We start from the raw sequence: 22,834 nt of genomic DNA, 5'->3' as shown, positions 1-22,834 counted from the left end.
CCTTTTTTTTTGAGATCTCACAAAACTAAGTCGAAAGTCTGTATGAATTTTTTCATATTTTCGATATTTATGGAAATAATTCAGTTTTTAATTGTTTACGACTTGGAAACTTTGTTTAAAAATACTAAAAATCAGAAAACGTCGGATTTTCCCAGCAATTAGTAAAAATCTCGCTAATATAAGCCGAAACTATTTGAGAAATTTTTCAATATTTTCAATATTTATGGAAATAATGCAGTTTTCATATCTTTTCTAGTGCAAGAAGTTGCCATTGGACGGGTGGCAGCTTCGCTACTCATGTAATTTGTCCCCCACATTGTCATTTACATATCTAATTANATCTGTGAACTTCCGATAAAACCACATATTTTTGTGATTTTAGAAGTTTTGATTTTATTTAAAAAAAATCAATGTATTTTCCAGCTGAAAACGTACTNCCGCTTCCATCCACACAAATTATTCAATTTCTGCGAATCGCCTCCAGATTTGCACGTGCGCGAAACCATTAACCCTACGTTTACGAAATATTTTGCGTTTCGCATAACTTTGCATTTAATAGGGCAATACTTGTAAATTTTGTGTGGAGAATAATATTAATTAATTTAAAATTCTGCATGTAACCATGTTCTCGACGATACGTGTAACTTTCATCAAGATTAACCATAAAAATTGTGCTTCATTAACAGTTGGAACCAGCTGAAACTAAAAAAACTATGTCCGCTAAAATGGGTTAAACACTAACTGGAATTGGCATTTTGTACACACGGTGGAGTGGCACTAGCTTGGACATTGCATTGCTTGTACTTGATGTGTTTGAATCTTTTATGGTACTAAAGATTTGCTTACGGTTGAAAAATATTAAAAATCGTCCGTGCATATATGTAAATATATTTTTATAAACGCTTTGAAGTATAGAAAATTTTAATATTAAAAAATAAATAAAATAATTTTTTTGTATATATATAAATTTTGTTCAAGGCACATTGACCCGCCTGTACAAAAATTGTGGCGCGTCACGGACAAAAATTTTACAATTTCGGACCGAAAAATACGAAAACGAGCTAAGTTGCCACGTTATATCTGTGAACTTCCGATAAAACCACATATTTTTGTGATTTTAGAAGTTTTGATTTTATTTAAAAAAAATCAATGTATTTTCCAGCTGAAAACGTACTCTTTTATTTAATGTTTATTAAAATTACATATCAAAAACTAGTTAATGATTGAAATATTGATATGGAACATAGAAATAGAGTGTTTTGCCAAATATTACCAATAATTTCCAAAATTCGAGATAACTTATTTTACTGGATATAGAGAAATAGTTGCCACTTTTCACTTGGCTGGCCGAGATTTCTTCATTTTAAGATTTTAGAATTTTTGTGTCGGATTGAAAAAGTTGCGCTTGTTGGTGATGAATTTGCGGGGAGATGTGCTGCGATTATTTTTATGAATGAATTTACTTGGCCTTGAGAAATGCGCGCATGCGTTTGTGAAAGAAATAGTTATTATTGTATTTGAGTATGCGTGTAATTATGTGCATATGTATGTATGCTGCCGTGAGTTGTACATATGTACATTTGTATGTATGTGCGTAGCATTTTGGCAGCAATATGCACATACATATGTACATACATATATAGGTATGCATGTAAAAACGTTATCAATTAATGGAAATAAATAAGAAGAAAGTTAGTTGCATCTTTTTTTCACAGATGCCAAATCCACTCAAAGTGATGTGAAAAGGCTGCAACTAACTTTAGTGTCGACTTTATTTTAACTATGAATATGTCCCATTATTTCCCTGCAAAAATCGTTGGACCATGTAGTCTATTTGTGGTATATTGGAGTACTTACAAAAGTGCTCCTCTGTCATGCTGTAGCGGACCAACTCGTGTCTCTGCACCAGCTTATTGTAACCCGATCACTGCTCGTGTTTTAACGACATGTGATTGAAGTTAAGCATTTGAAAGTACATTTGCATGTCTGGCTGTAGCTGAACGTGTAGAGATGCTAGCTGTTAGTTCTTATCTCCCAGCATGTTCGGGTTCGAATGTCGTCAGAGGCAACAAGTAATTTTTAATTTTTGTTTCTGGTTTTTATTAATTTCAAAAAAAGCATCTGCGAAGTGAAGAACAAAAGCGTGTACAAACGAAAAATATAACGATAATGTCATTGGAGTATGTTGGGAGTAGTTTTGTGCTACTCTGATGTAATGNATAGCAGTGAAAAATGATAATGCACAGTTTTTCTCAATATAAATAACTTTTCGACAAAAACAACTTTGAAATAACACGTGCAGTGCAAACAATGCATTTGTACGTTTTTTGTCAATGTATCCATCTTTGAAGTGGATTTGTGAGAAAACTAACGCAGCTAGAAAACTGCAGTTTGTTGCATTGAAAATAGCGTACCTATTAACTACCATTAGAATCGTTAAAAATATAAAAACCGATTTTCTTCGCTTTTAATGCCGACATCAAATCACCAAACAGTGCGCATTTGCGTGTTTTGGTCAATGTGTCCATATTTAAAGTGAATTTGAGGAAAAACTAAGGTTTGTTGCATTGAAAATAGCGTAGCATCTACCATATGAATGGGTAAAAAAGTAAAAGTCGATTTTTTCAACTCAAATGCGGACGGCAAATCGCCTACGAATTTGCCAATTGCACATTTTTCACATTTTAGATTCACGAAATTGTATCTCTCGCATAAATATGCATGTACACAATATGTACATATTACATATTTCGACCTATGCATGCATTTATTTTAAATAATTAACCAATTTAAAGAACAATAAGAGCGTTGTAAAAACGTAAAAAGCCATCAGCATTGCATGTCTAACAAGAAAAATATGCATTTGCTTTGATGAGACAATTTCTGTTAAATTTATTTTGCTTCTGGCTGGGCTCTGTTAAAATTCGATTGTCTCTGGCTTGCCGCTCTTAAAATGCGCTTCGCCAGTATTGTTGGTATTTGACAGTTTCCACGCTGATTCGTTCTTGGACCTTCTCTATAAATATACGTTCTCTGCTGCCTCAGATGACCACTCCTCATTATTGTCAACAACATACTTCCAAAGTTTCATGTTGTCACAGCTAGTTGATGTGTTGACAGCTCCCTCTACGTTTGCGGCTCTTCGAACATCATATCTTGAAATCCGTTTTACTTTCGTAATCTCGTATGGGCCCAAGTATTCGCTTGCCAGTTGTTTTCCAGCAACGAATTGCGTGCGACGAATGGCGACCAAGTCTCCAACTTGATAATCATACTCGGCCTTCCGTTTTGTATCAAATTGCTGTTTATAGGCCGCCTGTGGCCGTTGAATCTCGCCTTTTGCCTCTTTCGGCAATCGCTGCCTTTCGACATCGAAATTCTCGTATATGTCTTGTTCAAACATTTCTATATAAGGCTATCACACCCGGTTTTCATCCATACCCCGAATATTACCTCAAACGGAGACCTTTTTGTCGATGAATGAACATAAGCGTTAATCGTTGCTTGCACTTTCGGTAGGACTTCGAACCATTCCGATGACTCCTCGGAAGACAGTTTTGCTATGATCGCCAGCACTGAGCGATTGACGGGTTCTATTTGGCCGTTTCCTTGAGGCACTTCAGCTGTGCTCCACACATGTTTAACACCAATGGTTTTTGCATACTCTTCAACCGCCATCACTGATTATTTGATATGGATGCCCAAAATGGCAAACCAATCTTGTAACTTCTTGAGCACCTCGTAACTGCTGCCGCAATAAGAAGAGAGAGGGCGAAATACGTCAGTGCGAAGAGCTTAAAATGCTGGCCGACAGGAAGAATCCCCGAAAATTTTACCAGAGAGTTAGGCGGCTTACGGAAGGTCTCAATACCTGGGCGTACTCCTGTAAGAAAAACAATGGCGACCAAGTAACCGATGTCCAGGGCATACTTAAATTATGGAGGGAACGCTTCTCCGCCCTACTAAGTGGTAGCAGCATGGAAAGTTGTGGAGAAGAAGAACTCGAGCCCGCAGTCGATGATGACGGAGTCGACGTTCCACCGCCTGATGACAAAGCTGCTGGAGCTGACAGCATGCAAGCTGAGCTATTCAAGTACGGCGGCGAGGAGTTGATAAGGTGCATGCATCAACTCTTGTGCATGGTCAGATGAACGCATGCCCGACGACTGGAATTTAAGTGTGCTCTGCAAAATCTACAAGAAAGGTGACCCCGCCATTCGCGTCAACTACCGCGGGATCAGCGTTCTAAGCATAGGTTACAAGGTCTTATCGAGCGTATTGTGTGAAAGACTGAAGCCCACCGTCAATGAACTGATTGGGCCTTATCAGTGTGGCTTTAGACCTGGCAAATCCACCATAGACCAGGTATTCACAATACGCCAAATCTTGGAAAAGACCCGCGAGAAAAGGATCGACACTCACCACCTATTTGTCGACTTTAAAGCCGCTTTTGACAGCACTAAAAGGAGTTGCCTATACGCCGCTATGTCTGAATTTGGCATCCCCTCAAAACTCATACGGCTGTGTAAAATGACGTTGAGCAATACCACCAGCTCCGTCAGAATTGGAAAAGACCTCTCCGAGCCGTTCGCCACAAAACGGGGTTTAAGATAGGGCGACTCCCTTTCATGTGCCTTCTTTAATCTTATGTTTGAGAAGATAATAAGAGCTGCAGAACTGAACCGCTCAGGAACAATTTACTATAAGAGCGTGCAATTGCTGGCTTATGTCGATGACATCGACATCATCGGTAACAAAAACCGCGAAGTCTGTTCTGACATTTTCAAATTGGATAAGGAAGCAAAGCGAATGGGTTGGGTGGTAAACGAGGACAAGAGGAAGTATATCCTGTCATCAAACAAACAGTCAGCACATTCGCGCCTTGGCACCCAAATCGCTGTTGACAGTTAGAATTTCGAGAAAGTAGAGGATTTCGATTACTTGGGAACCAGTCAGCATTGAAATGCAACGCAGAATCACTCTTGCCAACAACTGACTGAGTTGGCAATTCAGGAGTAAAGTCCTCTCTCGACGTACGAAAACCACGCTCTATAAGTCACTCATCATGCCCGTGCTGGTATATGGCGCAGAAGCATGGACAATGACAACATCCGATGAGCGGCTCTTGGAGTGTTCGAGAGAAAGGTTTTGCGGAAGATTTACGGGCCTTTACGCTTTGGCGACGGCGAGTACTGCAGACGATGGAATGATGAGCTGTATGAGCTTTACAGCGACATGGACATAGTGCAGCGAATTAAAATACAGCGGCTCCGCTTTCTTGGCCATGTCGTTCGAATGGACACCGACACTCCAGCTCTGAAAGCATTCAACTCCGAACCCGCTGGTGGTAGCAGAGGAAGAGGGAGGCCCCCACTGCGATGGAAAGATCAGGTGGAGAAGGACTTGGCTTCAGTTGGCGTCAGTTGGCACAGAAGAGACACGACTGGCGTGCTTTGCTGAACTCGGCCAAAATCGCTTAGGCGGTTACAGCGCCAAAATAGAGAAGAAGAACGGCTAAGACAGTCAACATGTTTAAGTTGCACACCCGCACGATGTTCGATTTCAAATCTAAAATCTTGCAAATAAATAACCCATTGTACCACCTCACGTGGGACATCCCTTTTGCTCATCGTCTGCTTAAAAGCAGCACAGTCTGTTACTAGCTTGAATGAAATTCCTAGCAGATAGTGACGGAATTTTTTCACTGCCAAGAAAACTGCTTTTGCTTCTAGGATATAGCTGTGCTGACGCGCCTCCGTTTCAGTTGACTTTTTGCTGCAGAAGAAAACGAGATGGAGCACTCTTCCCACTGGAGTAGCGCTGCACTAAATCCGTCTTTTGACGCATCTGTGTGCAATTCAGTACTAGCTTATCTGTCGTATGTTTTCAGCACAGGTTCTCGAACTAAGACATCATGCATTCAGCTCCGCTACACCCATTTGCAAATCTGTATCTTTGCGAAGCAGCTTTGTCAGCGGTCGGGAAGCACGGGCGTAGTCCTTCACAAACTTGCGAAAAAAACCTGTCAGTCCCAAGAAAGCACGGCTTTAGCATTTCAACGAACTGGAAATTTGCTGACGGCACTTGTTTTCTCCTTGCAGGCCATATTTTACCATTTCCAATCGTGTGGCCCAAGAAGGGAATCTTCGTCTGCGGAAAGTGGCATTTCTTTCATTTTATTTTCAGGCCATTGTCCATCTTCGCAAGACATTCGTCCGCCGTCACTTCATGAATGATAATATCATCCATGTACAAATCTAGTATATCCTTGGTCATGAGACCTTGAAACACATGGTTTATGAAAAGTATGATAACGGCGGGTGAGTTTCAAAACCCGAACGGAGCGCGATTGAACTCAAATTTATCTTAATTTGTAAGTTTTAGTAGCACTTAATTAGTGTTAGCTGAGTAGTCTAAGAATAATCTGTATTCCAAGACTGAGATAAATAAATACATTTGCGGCTACTTTCCTCAATTGGTACGTGGAAAAAGCCGTTTTCCAAAATCCATTACAGTGACATACTTCGCTTTCTCTAGCTTTTCGAGCACGTCATCCATAACTGGTACCGTTAAACAGTCTTTCAGTACCATTGTATTTAATTTGCGAAAATCAATGCATATCCGATAGGTGCCGTCTTTTTTCTTCGCCACAACGATACGGTTGGCGAAATTTGAGGTGGGCTGCCGTACAATGTCTGCGTAATGTTTCGGTTTCGGTCACAGGAACGCGACTTGACGAATGTCGAAAAGGTACTATGTTTCCGTCGGGTATTATCTTTAATTTAACTGGGCACTCGGCAGTAACTTCGGCCGGTTGGTAGCTCTCTATCAATAAGCGCACATATTGCTTGTACTGTAGGGGTACATCAAAATCATTATATGTTTCTACTAAATTATATGCGCTGATTTGTATTGTCGAAAGTTTCTTCCCCCAGCAGAGGCAAAAACTTATATCCGCCCAACGTCGATATGAAATTAAATTTGCTAATAAAGGCGTAAACAAATAATGCGTCTCTGTCGACCACCACAACAAGTTTTTGTACCGTCTGCGCACCATCAACTTCAACGTCTGCTACAAAACACCCTACGGAAACAATAAGTTTATTACCCAAACCTCGTAGGTTAGAGGCGGTGCCCTGTAGACCGCTTATGTTCATTTTGCTGCAATTATGTCGTCTTAGGATCGAGACGTCAGCGGCCGTGTCAACCAAGCAATTTACCTCCAGGTTGTTTATTTCGCTGAATTTGGACAAGCTCTTGACATATGGCCACTCTGATTGCAACGAAAACATTTTGTACTCACTTTGCAATCTTTGCGTAAATGGTCTACCGAACCAAAATTATAGCAGTTCTGCTTTCTTTTGTTATTTGCCTGTATTTGCCAACTTTTCGTAAATGATTGTTTCTGCTTCTCAGCTTTTTCACCGGTTCTGCTTTCAGCAACACATTCGTAAACATCATAACTTTCTTGCAGTTCTTTGTAGGTTTTGCAGAAATACAGCTTGTACTTAAAATCAGTTTTTACGTTTAGTTGGTTTCGTGTTGTTTTGTGTTACTTCGTCATCATGTATTTTCAGGGTTATAACTGAACTAACTGCTGAAGCATTTGGTTATTTTCCGCTATTTTTTCTGCACTTTTTGATGTGTATACACCCCTGGTTTCGGTAGGGGTAAAATTTGCGAAGCTGTAACGCATATCCCAGCAGAAAATTTCGAAGGGCTTAGACTATGTTCAAACAGGCACCTTATTGGCAATTAAGAACCTTTTCACCAATTTAGGCCTTAATTGTTGCACGAATTCTACCAAATTTAAACGGTATATTCGGACTATCATGCAGATGGGTTATGTGAAGTGCGCCCGAATTCGGTGCAGCGGTTCATGATATATGACAGTTTATGTCTTTCACATGACCACGTATATGGTACAACAGCAGATACATGAAAAATCGAAAACATAGTAGGGGTATTCTCTGAGTCTTGCAAAGCCCTTGAACGGTGCACGGATTGCACGGTTTGCAAAGCTGTCCCATACGAAAACCGGTTTTAACCGTGCAATCCGTGCACCGTTCAAGGGCTTTGCAAGACTCAGAGAATACCCCTAGTGAAAAATTGTTGCTATGATGTGCTGTGTTTATTTTTTCTTCGGATAAAGTAAGTCAAGTATAAACATGGCTGCAATATAGTAAAACAAAATCATATAGAAAAATTCCAGGATTTTTCATAAATTTTTCAATATTTGGCGTAGAGAAGCACACGTTTTTGGTGTGGTTGAGAACGGCTTCACCGAATTCAACCAAATTTATGCGGCAAATTCGGGCTATCATGCAGATGGTTTATGTGAAGTTTGCTTGAATTCGGAAAAGGGGGCGTGGAGCCTCCATTTTATGTATAACAAATTTGTGAGTTAGCTTATAACTTGAGAACGGCTTCACCGAATTTAACCACATTTATATAGCATATTCGGGCCATCCTGCAGATATTTTCNATTTATGCGGCATATTCGGGCCATCATGCAGATATTTTATGTGTAGTTTTCCCAAATTTGGAAAAGGGGCGTGGCATATGTATGTATCTTATGTATACAAATAAGTACATGTTTTTGGTGTGAGCTTATAACTTGAGAACAGCTTCACCGAATTCAACCAAATTTATACGGCATATTCAGGCTATCATGCAGATAGCTTATGTGAAGTTTGCCCTAATTCGTAAAAGGGGGTGTGGCACCTCTCATGCTAACTAAAACTTTTATGTTGTATATCTCTTGAAATATTGGTGGCAGAGTACTGGAAATTGGTATAGAGGTATATCAAATAATTCCATACTCATGGAGAAATATGGGCGGTATTGGAAAACAGGGCGTGGCACCTCCCATCTTCTTCTTCTTTTTTGGCGCTGTAAGCGCCTAAGCGATTTTGGCCGAGTTCAGCAAAGCACGCCAGTCGTTTCTCCTCTGTGCCAACTGACGCCAATTGGAAACGCCAAGTGAAGCCAAGCCCTTCTCCACCTGATCTTTCCATCGCAGTGGGGCCTCCCTCTTCCTCTGCTACCACCAGCGGGTTCCGAGTTGAATACTTTCAGAGCTGGAGCGTCGGTGTCCATTCGAACGACATGACCAAGCCAGCGGAGCCGCTGTATTTTAATTCGCTGCACTATGTCCATATCGTTGTAAAGCTCATACAGCTCATCGTTCCATCGTCTGCGGTACTCGCCGTCGCCAACGCGTAAAGGACCGTAAATCTTCCGCAAAATCTTTCTCTCAAACACCCCAAGAGCCGCCTCATCGGATGTTGTCATTGTCCATGCTTCTGCGCCATATACCAGCACGGGCATGATGAGTGACTTATAGAGCGTGGTTTTCGTACGTCGAGAGAGGACTTTACTCCTGAATTGCCTACTCAGTCCAAAGTAGCACTTGTTGGCAAGAGTGATTCTACGTTGGATTTCAATGCTGACATTATTATCGGTGTTAATGCTGGTTCCCAAGTAAACGAAATTCTCTACTTTCTCGAAATTGTAACTGTCAACAGTGACGTGGGTGCCAAGGCGCGAATGTGCTGACTGTTTGTTTGATGACAGGAGATACTTCGTCTTGTCCTCGTTTACCACCAGACCCATGCGCTTTGCTTCCCTATCCAACTTGGAAAAGGCAGAACAGACTTCGCGGTTTTTGTTACCGATGATGTCGATGTCATCGGCATAAGCCAGCAATTGCACGCTCTTGTAGTAAATTGTTCCTGAGCGGTTCAGTTCTGCAGCTCTTATTATCTTCTCCAACATCAGATTAAAGAAGTCACATGAAAGGGAGTCGCCCTGTCTGAAACCCCGTTTTGTGGCGAACGGCTCGGAGAGGTCTTTTCCAATTCCGACGGAGCTGGTGGTATTGCTCAACGTCATTTTACACAGCCGTATGAGTTTTGAGGGGATGCCAAATTCAGACATAGCGGCGTATAGGCAACTCCTTTTAGTGCTGTCAAAAGCGGCTTTAAAGTCGACAAATAGGTGGTGAGTGTCGATCCTTTTCTCGCGGGTCTTTTCCAAGATTTGGCGTATTGTGAATACCTGGTCTATGGTGGATTTGCCAGGTCTAAAGCCACACTGATAAGGCCCAATCAGTTCATTGACGGTGGGCTTCAGTCTTTCACACAATACGCTCGATAAGACCTTGTAACCTATGCTTAGAAGGCTGATCCCGCGGTAGTTGGCGCGAATGGCGGGGTCACCTTTCTTGTGGATTGGGCAGAGCACACTTAAATTCCAGTCGTCGGGCATGCGTTCATCTGACCATATTCTGCACAAGAGTTGATGCATGCACCTTATCAACTCCTCGCCGCCGTACTTGAATAGCTCAGCTGGCAGGCTGTCAGCTCCAGCGGCTTTGTTGTTTTTCAGCCGCGTTATTGCTATACGTACCTCGTCATAGTCAGGCGGTGGAACGTCGACTCCGTCATCATCGACTGCGGGCTCGGGTTCTTCTTCTCCACAACTTTCCGTGCTGCTACCATTTAGTAGGGCGGAAAAGTGTTCCCTCCATAATTTAAGTACGCTCTGGACATCAGTTACTAGGTCGCCATTATTGTTCTTACAGGAGTGCGCCCCGGTCTTTAAACCTTCCGTAAGTCGCCTAACTCTCTGGTAAAATTTTCGGGCATTCCTCCTGTCGGCCAGCATTTCAAGCTCTTCGCACTCACGTATTTCGGCCTCTCTCTTCTTGTTGCGGCAAATACGTCTCGCTTCCCTCTTCAGATCCCTATAGCGGTCCCACATAGCGCGCGTTGCGCCCGATCGCAGCGTGGCCCTGTAGGCGGCATCTTTTTTCTCTGCAGCTTCCTGACACTCCTCATCGTACCAGTTGTTCTTTCGGGCTCGCTGAAATCCGACTACTTCTTCGGCGGCGGTACTTAATGAGCGGGAAATGTGGTTCCACTGCTCGCATATGTCGGTTTGTTGAAGAGTGCTCTCTGAGAGCAGGTGTGAGAGTCGAGTAGCGAAAGCGCTGGCTGTCTGTTGTGATTGCAGCTTTTCGACGTTAAGCTTTCCTTGCATATTTGGGCGCACATTTTTTGCTGCACAGAGGCGGGTGCGTATCTTGGCTGCAACAAGATAGTGGTCCGAGTCGATGTTTGGGCCTCGGAGTGTGCGTACGTCTAAAACACTGGAAGCGTGCCTTCCGTCTATCACAAGATGATCGATTTGGTTTCTCGTTTTTCGATCCGGAGACAGCCAGGTAGCTTGATGGATCTTTTTATGCTTGAACCTAGTACTGCATACTACCATGTTTCGGGCCCCGGCGAAGTCGATCAGCCTCAATCCGTTGTCGGACGTTTCGTCGTGGAGGCTGAATTTTCCGACGGTGGTTCCAAAGATCCCTTCCTTGCCCACCCTGGCATTGAAGTCGCCAAGCACGATTTTGATATCATGACGGGGGCAGCGCTCGTACGTGCGCTCCAAGCGCTCATAGAAGAGATCCTTGGATGCCTCATCCTTCTCTTCCGTCGGGGCATGGGCGCAGATGAGCGAGAAGAAGAGGGGGCAACACCTTTTGCCAGAACACCTTTTGCGTTGGCGGCTTTCGGACGCACTAAGGGATTATAACCCTTACTAAGGATTATAACCCTTACTAAGAAAAATGTTTTGCGCAAAAATACTGTGGATAGCGTAGCTGGCATTGGTCAGGCCAGAGTTATTTTTTTAAATACTCCGACTTGCGAGGATTAAACACAACATGTTGTATATCAAACGAAAGCTTGATTTGTGCACTATTTACTAATGAGACTTTTAACTGTAATTAATACGCCACTTTTTAAAGAAAAATTTATTTGTTTAAAATTGTTTGTATTTTTTTACATAAATTGCATTTTTGCTAAAATGTAAGAAGTTATATATAATATTTTTATATGTAATTAAAGCCACTCACATTTCCTATTTAATGTCATCATTTAGAATCCGTGCGATGGTTTTCGAGATATATGGGTTTGAAAAAAGCGCCACATTTGACCTTTGACCTTTCATAACTACTTTAGTTGTCGTTACCAATCCCATCTTATAAATAAAAAATAAGTGCAAGATCTCAACCAAATTTATACGGCATAGTCGGCCTATTATGCAGATGGTTTGTGTTAAGTTTCCCCGAATTCGGAAAAGGGGGCGTGGCACCACCTATACTAACTGTTTACCTTTGGGGTTTGAATCCGACTGTGCAGAGCGCACAAAGAAAAAGATTGAGGGATTTGTTTAGTACAAATTCAAATATAAATTCTGGTTTATTAGTTCCCTGTGATTACACGGTAGAGTTCAATTGATATACATCTATGGAGATGCACGAGTTTAGGCGAATTTGATATGGTGATGTTGTCGCTTGGGCGGTTGTTGAGCAATTAAAATACTAAATCGGTCGTGGGCGGATCGGGCAAGGCGCGCGTTGCCAACTACTCTGGTACCCGCCTGGCCAGATGAAATTAAAATGGGCACGAATCAAAAGGTTAAGGGCTCATGTCTCCAACATGGCGCCCCGCCTGCCTTGGTGCCAAGTGCAGCAGCTCCTTTTCCAGTTTGTCCATGATGTCTCGGGCTTCGGCAATCAGTCGCCGCAACCTCCGAGCCCTTTGCTGAGCAGAACGGCTGTGCAGCTCGGCTCTAACACTTCCCTTCTTCTGGCGCGTGGTGCTCCGCTTCTCTCGATGAAGTAGGGTGTGGTGCCCTAAGCCACATCGATGACAGCTTTCGTCCGAGTCGCAGGCTCCGGTGGAGTGTGAAGTCGCCAAGCAATTCACGCAATATTTGTGCAAGCGTGCACACTCATAGCGGTCGTGGGCGTCCATAGCGCGGAATGCGGTACACAAGCGCAGCGCGTGGAGTCGGCCACACAGTCGGCACTTGGGGGAGTCCTTTCGTGATCTGTAAATATACGTATTGAGGAGAGACTTTAGTACTATGTCAGCGTATATTGTGAGGCTTTGTAATGAGTAGAAGTACATATACGCATGGGTTATATATTCTACGGGTAGAACAATGGGAGTTGGGTAGGATAGGTAGCATAAATTTAATTAGAGTATTATGTCGGGTTTGGTGAGTATCCTAACGTTAGGCAGGGGGGAGCACGCACAATTTATGTATGTTTCGAGTTATGATTCCCTGCTGGGTTTTTATATCTACAACCCGAATGTTTTCATTGGGGCCGGGATGCAAGTGTGTGATGCGACCCAGTCGCCACCCGGTCGGAGGCAGCCAGTCATCTTTAACAACAACCAAATCTCCTTCTTGTTGTAAGTCGTGTAGATACTCGTTCTTCCATCGTACGCTGAACTGATGATGAAGAACCTTAAGTCTCTGCCACTTATTTATGAGTGAAAATTCTTTGGCATCCGGTTCCGGTGGTGAGACAATGGTAGCTCCTCGTATAAAATGCCCGGGAGTAAGTGCCAATAAATCTTGCGGGTCCTGTCTCATGGGAGAGAGAGGTCTGGAGTTTAGAACCGCTTCAATTCGAACTAATAGGGTTGCGAACTCTTAGAAAGAGAATTTTTGATTTCCGGCAACTTTGGTGAAATGCGTTCTAAAACTTTTAACGGCCGCCTCCCAAAGGCCACCCATATGAGGGGCATATGGTGGGATGAAGTGCCAGGAGAATCCATGCAACGCACATGTTTCTGCGAAATCAGAGGCCGCTTCCTTTAAGAAAAGAGCGAAGTCCTTTTTTAGGGCTCGCTGTGCTCCCACAAACGTCTTTCCGTTGTCCGATAAAATCTTGTGGGGCAGGCCACGACGGCCAGTGAATCGGGTAAAAGCCGCTTTGAACGCTTCCGTAGTCAAGTCGGAGCACAATTCTAAATGAATGGCCTTGGTAGAAAAACACACAAAAACACATACATATGCCTTTGTGTACGACGCTTTTCGAAGCGGTGACGTTTTGATAAGGAATGGGCCTGCGAAGTCAACGCCAGTAGTGTGAAACGGGAGAGTGAAGGTGGTTCTTTCAGGGGGTAATGCTGCCATTATTTGGGATTTCATCCGCTGTTTGTATATTGTGCATGGTTTGCAGTGAAAAATGCATTTTTGACCTTCTGCTTCAGGCGTGGGATGAAGTATTCCTGTTGTATCATCCGGATCATGAGTTGTTTCTCAGCATGAAGCAATGTTGTGTGTAGAAAATCTAGGAGAAGAGAGCAAAATATGGAGTTATCGGGTATTATTATAGGATGCCTCTCATTGTAGCTTAGTGCGGCATATTTAAGGCGTCCATTTACACGCATTAGGCCTGCATTGTCGAGCATCGGATTTAGGGTGAGCAGAGGGCTCTTCTTGCTGAGTGGCTTCGAGGACTCAAGTAACGATATCGCTTCTCCGTAATGATTTCGTTGCGTTTTAGCTATCAGCTTGTACTTCACTTGATTGAGTTCCTCCTGGGATAATATAAGCACGTTGGAGATGGGTAGCCCTTTGGTATGGTTTATGAAACGATACATATACGCAATGACTCTGAGTGCGCGTGGGAAAGAAGAGAATCTTTCGAGTATATTCGTGCTGTCTAGGGTATGAAAAATTTCGATTCGTCTCTCCTCTGGAGGGTTAATAGTTGAAGCTCTGGTGTTAGACGGCCAGTGTGTGTGGGCCTTGCATAGCCAGGCTGGACCTTTCCACCAGAGAGTGCTTGCGGCAAGATCTTGAGGTTTGCACCCCCGGGTGCCTAAATTGGCAGGGTTATCGTGACTGGGAACGTGGCGCCAAGGGGCATTATTTACATTTTCCACAATTTGGGAAGTTCTGTTAGCCACATATGTTTTCCACGTATGTGGAGGCTTCTCCATTCAGGCCAGCACGATCGCGGAATCTGTCCAAAGGATTAACTCATGAGAGGGCAGATTGAGTTCGGATCGGATTTGCTTACTCAGTTTTGAGAGTAAAACCGCTCCGCAGAGTTCCAAGCGGGGCAGACTTACGGTCTGAAGGGGTGCAACCTTGCTTTTTGCGGCAAGTAGTGAGGACGCGAACGAGTTTTCGCCGAGTTGGACTCTTATGTAGACGCAGGCACAGAATGCCTTTTCGGAGGCGTCCGAAAATCCATGCAATTCAATGTACTGCTTTGGCGTGAACTGCACCCACCTGGGTATTTTTATGTCTTCTATTGCTGGAAGGCTTTCTCGGAATGAGTTCCATTTTGTTGGAGAGCCTGGTTTTACCGCTTCATCCCACCCGGTCCCTTCCATCCAGAGTTGTTGGAGGAGGATTTTCGCCATGACCATTATTGGCGATAGCCATCCTGCCGGGTCGAACAGTTTCGCTACCGCTGACGGAATTTGTCTCTTAGTTTTTGCGTTCTCAGCAGGAATGGGGTCATAAGAGTAGGAAAAGGTGTCAGTCAGAGCGTTCCATTGTATTCCTAGGGTTTTTGTAGAACTTGCGTCTTGAAACTTTAAGAAATCTACGTATAACAGAGCAGAATCGGGGACTGATTTAAGTAAGCTGGGGTGATTTGCTGTAATTTTCCGTAAAGGAAATCCTGCTGACCTTAAAGCATCCATCACTTGTGACATCGATTTAAAAGTGGACTGTATATCGTGGCCCCCCGACAGTATGTCGTCTACGTAGGTTTCTCGTAGTAAAATATTATGGGCGAGAGGAAATGAGCTCTTTGAGTCTTCTGCTAACTGATGGAGAGTCCTAATTGCTAAATAAGGGGCGCAGTTAACTCCACAGGTGACTTTCTTGAGTTTAAAGTCTTGAATCGGCGAGCTCGGGGTTCTTCGAAATAGAATTCGTTGAAAATCTTGGTCTTCTTCGTCAACGAGTATTTGGCGGTACATTTTCTCAATGTCACCGTTAAAAATAAACTTATAGAGTCGCCAATTTAATATCACTACCATTAAGTCGTTCTGAACTTCGGGGCCTGTGTGTAGCACATCATTTAAAGAGTGACCAGAATGGGACATTTTGGAGGCATTGAATACAACGCGAACTTTTGTGGTCTTGCTGTCGGGTTTTAAGACAGCATGATGGGGGAGATAAAACGAGAAATACTTTCCTTCTCTAATTATTTCAGTGGCTGAGGAAGGTGTCATATGGTCTAGTGTTACGTACTCCTCTAGCATTTCGTTATATTTGTCGCGCAGTTCTGGCTTTCGTTGCAGCGTACTCTCTACGCTTAAGTACTGCTGTTGTGCTACCGGACGAGAATGGCCAAGTGCTGTTGTGGTAGGAAATTCTTGCTTGAAAGGTAGTTTTACAACGTATCTTCCATTTTCTTGTCGGGTTGTGGTCGCTACATACCGGTTCTCGCAGTATTCATCCTCCCTTGAACGGGTTTTGGTAGGGTATGCTTCCTCCTGCTCCCAGAATTTCATCAATAGCGTATTGAGAGCATCGTTCGAGGGTTCCATGACTTGGGTCGTGAATGACGTCACCTTTTCAGCTATTGGTCCGCTAATTATCCATCCGAATATCGTGTTCTGCGCCAGGAGTGTGCCGTCTGCAACATGATATAGTCCTTGTGTGAGAACTTGGGGTATAACGTCGCTCCCAATGACCATATAGATTCGAGATGGAGTAAAACCATTAGGGTCTGCTAAAGTTAAAGTCGCTAATTCTGGAAGGTTTACGTATGACACCTTGAGACTGGGTAGAAAATGGGTCAGGTGGGGTAAAATAATTGCCTGGGTTTGAATTTTTTGCTTTAAGTCCGCAGAACAAAGGGTTAACTCGCAAACATTTTTCGAGTTTTGGACCACTAGCCCTCCCATTCCCGATATTTCATAATGGGTTTCTTTGGTGGGTAAATTTAATATTTTTTGGATCCGAGACGTGACAAAGGTTTTTTGTGAGCCTTGGTCTATCATTGCTCGGATCTGGTGATATTCTCCCGCGAAGTAAATTGGTACCATGGCTGTGGGTAATAGGGTGGTTCCTTTGCTGCACGACAAGTTGGTTGAAACTTTGTTGACTGCTTTTTTGTGGTTTGGTGGGGTGTGAACGATTCCTGTTGACGTGGAGGGCATGTCGTCCGCTATTTCCACTGTGGTTGTTGCCTGCGTCGTCGATGATTGGGGTTTTGAGTTAGTTTTCGAGTTTTGCTGGTTTGCTTGAAAATGGAGTAATGAGTGATGACGTTGTTGGCAGTATACACAGGTAAATTTGCTCTGACATTGACCTTTTAAGTGTGAACAAGAGAGGCAGTTTTCACAATACTTGTGCTCACGTACGAATTTGAGACGATCAGGTACAGAGAGATTCTTGAATCTAACGCAAAGTTTCATTGCGTGATTGGAGTTGCACAGCTTGCATGAAACTGGTTTCCCGGAATCTACGTGGAAGTTTTGGGTGCGATTTTTATTAATAAATGTGGAGCTGTGACTGCCAGCTCTAGGGTTGAAGGGGGTAAACTGTGGTTTGGGTTTAGTCGGTCGATACGTACCAAGCCGTTCAACCACTTCGTACCTGCAAGTGAGGAATTTGTTCATCTCTGACCATAGTGGCAACTCTTTCCGAGAGCTGAGTGATTGCTCCCACAGGGAAAGTGTCTCACTTGGTAGTTTCGATGAACACAAGTACACAAGAATGGGATCCCAGTCCTTCGTAGAAATTTTTTGTGATGCAAGAGTGGAGAGGCAATTATTAATTGTTGTTTGTAGCTTTTGTAATTGCTCGCCACTTTCTCCGTAAACGAGCTGCAAATTTAGTAGGGTTTTGAGTTGGTTATCCACTAGAATTCTTGGGTTTTCGTAACGTGATTTTAAAGCTTCCCATGCAAGCGCAAAGTTTTCGTCGGTAGGAGGGTATTGTTTTACAATAAGTCCTGCTTGTCCCTTTGTCTTATATCGCAAATGGTACAACTTTTGAGCGGGGGTTAATTTGGGGTGTTTTATATAGACTGCCGTAAACATGTCTCTAAACGCCGGCCAGTTTTCGTAGCCACCGTGGAATACTTCTGTGTCGCACGGTGGTACCTTGAGATAAACCTCGTTGGAGGCAGAAGGGTTTGGGGTAAAAGTCGTATTGAATGTTTGCTGGGTAGTTTGAGGGGTCGTATTAACTCTAAAAAGTTGCAATGCTTCCAACATTTGGGACTTGCAGGTTTGGTAGCTCTCCGAGCATTTGCAGTATTTTTGTTCTACTGAGCCACTGACTTCTGGGTGATCATCGTCCATGAATATTGCTTCGTAAGCTTTTAAAAGGCTGTCCCAGTTGTTGTCCAGTTGTTGGATTTCGACCTCAAGTAAGGTTTCGGTTTGGTCAGTGGCTAAGGACGGTGACCATTTTGAACAAAAAATCTTCAGCCTATTGCTTTCGAAAATAAATTTTTGGAGACAGTAATTTTTTTTCGTTTTTTCAGTTGGGGTATCCTTAACTTGCGGCATTTTGTTGGGCGAAATTTTATTAAATGGGTAGAGTAAGAGTTTATTATTTAAACCAAAATATTTTAGGGGTGGGTCTGAGTCGATATTCTATGGTTTAAGACGGTGCCTATACTTAGCTTTAATTTCGCTTTCTTTATGGGGTTGGGTTTTTTGTAAAAATCGTTCAGTTTTGTACCACTGTACTCAAGTGCGATATTTTGTCAGCTCCGGCCCACTGTGCCAATAAGCTCCGCCTTTTTGTTTATTTTATTTAAAATTGAGTGGAATTAATATTGAGTGTATGCGTATATTAGAGTGTGAGCAAGTTGCCGGTACACTCAATATGAAAAGACGGCTGGATTAAAGGGTCAGAAACATATATTAATGTACATGTTGTGAGTTAAATATGCGAATTAGGATATAACAATGATTGGGAGATTAGCGTATACGATTATATACAGCTGCAACGCGGTACAGTCGCGCTCGACTATTCTTTCGCTATTTTATTTTGAGCCGTCGTAGCTATGTACTAGTATGTTTGTATATAGGTTCACTATACGTAATTGTAATTATGGTAAAAGTATTATTATTGTTTTTTTTTTATAAATATATATATTGGCCTTAATCCGCTTCTTTGCGTTTTTATTTGATTTATTGGGTGATGTGGGTGTTAATTTTGGGTTGAATTACTTGATTTTCGTACCACTGTACTCTAGTGCAAGTTATGGTCAGCAGCGGCCCACTGTACAAATAAACTCCGCCCTTTTTATTTTTATTTGATTGTTAAGTGCAATTGATATTGCGCTTAAGAGTCTGTACGAGTTACAGGGACATTGCTATAGAGCGAGAATAGAGAAAATAGGCAATTAAGTATGTGAATATGTTTGCTAACGCTGCGATTTTGCTAGCTTCAGAACAATGAGTTAAAACGTCCTCAGAAACAGTGAGTGGGAGTTGTATGCATGTACATATGTATGTACACATGAAAAACAGTTACGCTCAAATATTTTTCGCTGGTTTTGGTTACCGCCTGATATATTTGCCTACATACATATGTAAATTAAAATATCTATATGTAAGTAACTATGTACAAATTTATGTCGTGAATATGAGAATCTGCTGTAATTTCGGCAGAGCTGGGTGCAAATAACAGGACTTTTACCGTACGACTTTCGCAAAGTCAATAGGGCTATTCGCGGTTCGGTGCATAAGAGCTGACAAATTTATGCAATTGCAGAAATATGCTACGGATTGTGAGCGACCTTTATTAAACTGTCATGGTAAAGCTTTTGCAAAACAATTTTTGTGCATCAGCTTTAGTTTTCTTTATGAATGCAATGCATAGCATTTTTATGCTATGGATTTTCGGTATTGCAAATTTGCCAAGCCATGACAAATGCAAATGCGTGTATTTTGTTTGTGTATTGCAAATAATTTGCTATACAAATTTGCAATGCAATGATGCTAGGCCATTTGCACCGGATCGCGAATAGCCCTAATGATGCTAGCTAATTTGCTGTTACTATGTGCATACATACATATGTACATATAAACATATATACACATATATGTATATGCATAAGTTTTAAATTCAACAAGGCGCAACTGGAATTTTCGAGATTAATGGGGTATTTGAAAAAACTTGTCTCTTTTCGAAGTAACGGGGGTTGGAAATCTATGCCTCCTTTTAATTTTTTGGTNAATTCAACAAGGCGCAACTGGAATTTTCGAGATTAACGGGGTGTTTGAAAAAACTTGTATTTTTTCGAAGTAACGGGGGTTGGAAAACTAGGTCTCCTTTTATTTTCGTATAATTACCGGGCTACCGCAATATATTTATATACATATACACATGAAATATATGGACTTACTCAGCCATGGGTGCTTTTACTTAGCCGGTTTGATTAATTTTTCCGTTCCGCCTCTTCGGGTAGGGGTTCAGTCCGATTTATAGTGAAAATATTGGTAGTGCTGGGGTCGCACCGCTTACGCCTTTGATGCTCCAGTAGGGCATTTGCACCGCTTCTCCGTTAAGTGCAGGTATACTGCTGGCGGTCGCAACGCTTGAAAAATGTGTTGTTGATGCAGGTCTGCTGCTCGCAACGTTTAAAAATTTGTTGCTGTTGCAGGTATACTGCTCGCAACGATTAAAATTTTGTTGCAGTTGCAGGTATACTGCTCGCAACGTTTAAAAATTTGTTGCTGTTGCAGGTATACTGCTCGCAATGATTAAAATTTTGTTGCTGTTGCAGGTATACTGTGAGCAACAATTGTATCTTTTTAAATTTTTTATTTTTAATTTGCACAATTGTCAAACTTTTTCTCTTTCCCACAAGAGCACTATTTGATTCTAAATCTTTGTCGTTTTCGTTTGATTGTTTTAATTTACCAACTTTTACCTTGGTACCGCAAGATAAATATGTTGTTGCTGCAGGTATGCTGCTCGCAACTTTTAAAATATTGTTTTTAACAAATTGGTGCTCGTCTTTAATTTTTGTTATTTGTGTCGTTTGTTTGTTTGATTTAACTTTTTCACTCGCGTTTAATTGTTTCTTTTTCGCAAATTAAATGTCTCCTTTTTTTATGATTTCCCCGATTGTTTTTTTTTTTCGCTCACTGACCTTTCTTCCGTCCGCGCTTTGTGGTTTCTCGCTCGCTACTGACTTGAGTGAATTTTGTAATATGCCCAAGNTGTGTCGTTTGTTTGTTTGATTTAACTTTTTCACTCGCGTTTAATTGTTTCTTTTTCGCAAATTAAATGTCTCCTTTTTTTATGATTTCCCCGATTGTTTTTTTTTTCGCTCACTGACCTTTCTTCCGTCCGCGCTTTGTGGTTTCTCGCTCGCTACTGACTTGAGTGAATTTTGTAATATGCCCAAGAGGCCAAGAATGATAGAATACAAGATTGCGCCGATCAGAGAGGATTTTTGAGAATAACTTTTGTGTGACGTCACACTGGTGCAATTGCGAGAGAGAAATGCCAAAACGTGAGCAAGAATGGAAGAAGAAGAAAAAATGTTGCAAGGAAAACGTAAACAAGTTGCACAAGTGTGACGTCATGCAAACAACGATTCTGTCAAATTCGTTAAGAGAGGAATAGCGGTCCGAGATCGGCGCAACCTTTGTATTCTCTCAATCGTGCCAAGAGGCCGCCCAGAGCTGTGTTTCTTTATTGTTGGAGATTTTTGAGGTGCCACTTCGTTTCTAAACGCCTCAAAAGGACCATGTTTACCTTTGGGGTTTGAATCCGACTGTGCAGAGCGCACAAAGAAAAAGATTGAGGGGTTTGTTTAGTACAAATTCAAATATAAATTCAGGTTTATTAGTTTCCTGTGATTACACGGTAGAGTTCAATTGATATACATCTATGGAGATGCACGAGTTTAGGCGAATTTGATATGGGATGTTGTCGCTTGGGCGGCTGTTGAGCAATTAAAATACTAAATCGGTGGTGGGCGGATCGGGCAAGGCGCGCGTTGCCAACTACTCTGGTACCCGCCTGGCCAGATGAAATTAAAATGGGCACGAATCAAAAGGTTAAGGGCTAACAAAAATTTTCATCTGGTATATCTCTTGATATATTTATGGTAGATTACTGGAAATTGGTATAGAGACATATGAAATAATTCCATACTCGTGGAGCAAAAATTGTGCGGTATTGGAAAAGGGGGCGTGGTAACTCCCATCTTAACTAAAAAAATTAGAGCACGAATTCTACCAAATTTAAATGGTATATTCGGACTATCATGCAGATAGGTTATGTGAAGTGTGCCCGAATTCGGTCAAGCGGTTCATGATATATGACACTTTATGTCTGTCACATGAACCACGTATATGGTACAACAGCAGATATAGGAAAAATCGAAAACATAGTGAAAAATTATTGCTATGATGTGCTGTGTTTATTTTTTCTCGGATAAGTTAAGTCAAGTAAAAACATGGCTGCAATATAGTAAAAAAAAATTCATATAGAAAAATTCCATAATTTTTCAATATTTGGTGTAGAGAAGCACAACGGGGTTCCGCTAATATTATATAATATTCACAAGATTGTTGTTCGGGATTTTCAACACAGAAATATCGCAATTAAATAAACAATTTTGTGCAAATGCTTCACTTAATACATCACAAATATGCAAAAGGTAACAAATACTTGTTAAGCTGTGTTTATTTACTCCAAAAGAAAGTGCGAATAGTGTAAGTGAATTATAAAATTGTACCTTATTTACGGAAACTTTACCTAAAAGTAGATAGATGTAGATAGATGTACCTAAAAAGTAAATATGTATTTATATACAAAGAAAAATAGGAGGTAACAATTCCCATCGATGCCATATCAACTTCTGCACTCACATTAAACAAATTTTTGATTTCTGATTTCCTGAGAAGCTATTTGGCTACGTTCCAAATGTACCTAAAACTGTGTGTTTGTACCGAATGTACTTTCCAACTAAATAAAGGCACGATTGTAACAACTTTTCCATCACTGTAGGTAATCCAACAGCTGA

The 22,834-nt window shown here is 41.9% G+C and overlaps 1 long non-coding RNA gene across 1 annotated transcript; it reads left to right on the top strand.

Annotated features, from left to right (window-relative positions):
- The first annotated feature begins 1,387 nt into the window (after positions 1 to 1,387).
- On the top strand, positions 1,388 to 21,981 carry LOC108366855 (uncharacterized). The gene is made up of 3 exons (XR_001848168.1): positions 1,388 to 1,574; positions 15,166 to 15,169; positions 21,969 to 21,981. It is a non-coding gene; the product is annotated as an uncharacterized LOC108366855 (long non-coding RNA).
- The last annotated feature ends 853 nt before the right edge of the window (positions 21,982 to 22,834 follow it).

The sequence above is a fragment of the Rhagoletis zephyria genome, unplaced genomic scaffold, assembly GCF_001687245.7.
Source record: "Rhagoletis zephyria isolate East Lansing unplaced genomic scaffold, Rhagoletis_zephyria_1.1 Rzeph_scaffold_02425, whole genome shotgun sequence".
Taxonomy (NCBI): domain Eukaryota; kingdom Metazoa; phylum Arthropoda; class Insecta; order Diptera; family Tephritidae; genus Rhagoletis; species Rhagoletis zephyria.
The sequence above is the reverse complement of the archived record's forward strand: the minus strand, read 5'-3'. Positions and strand labels throughout refer to the sequence as shown.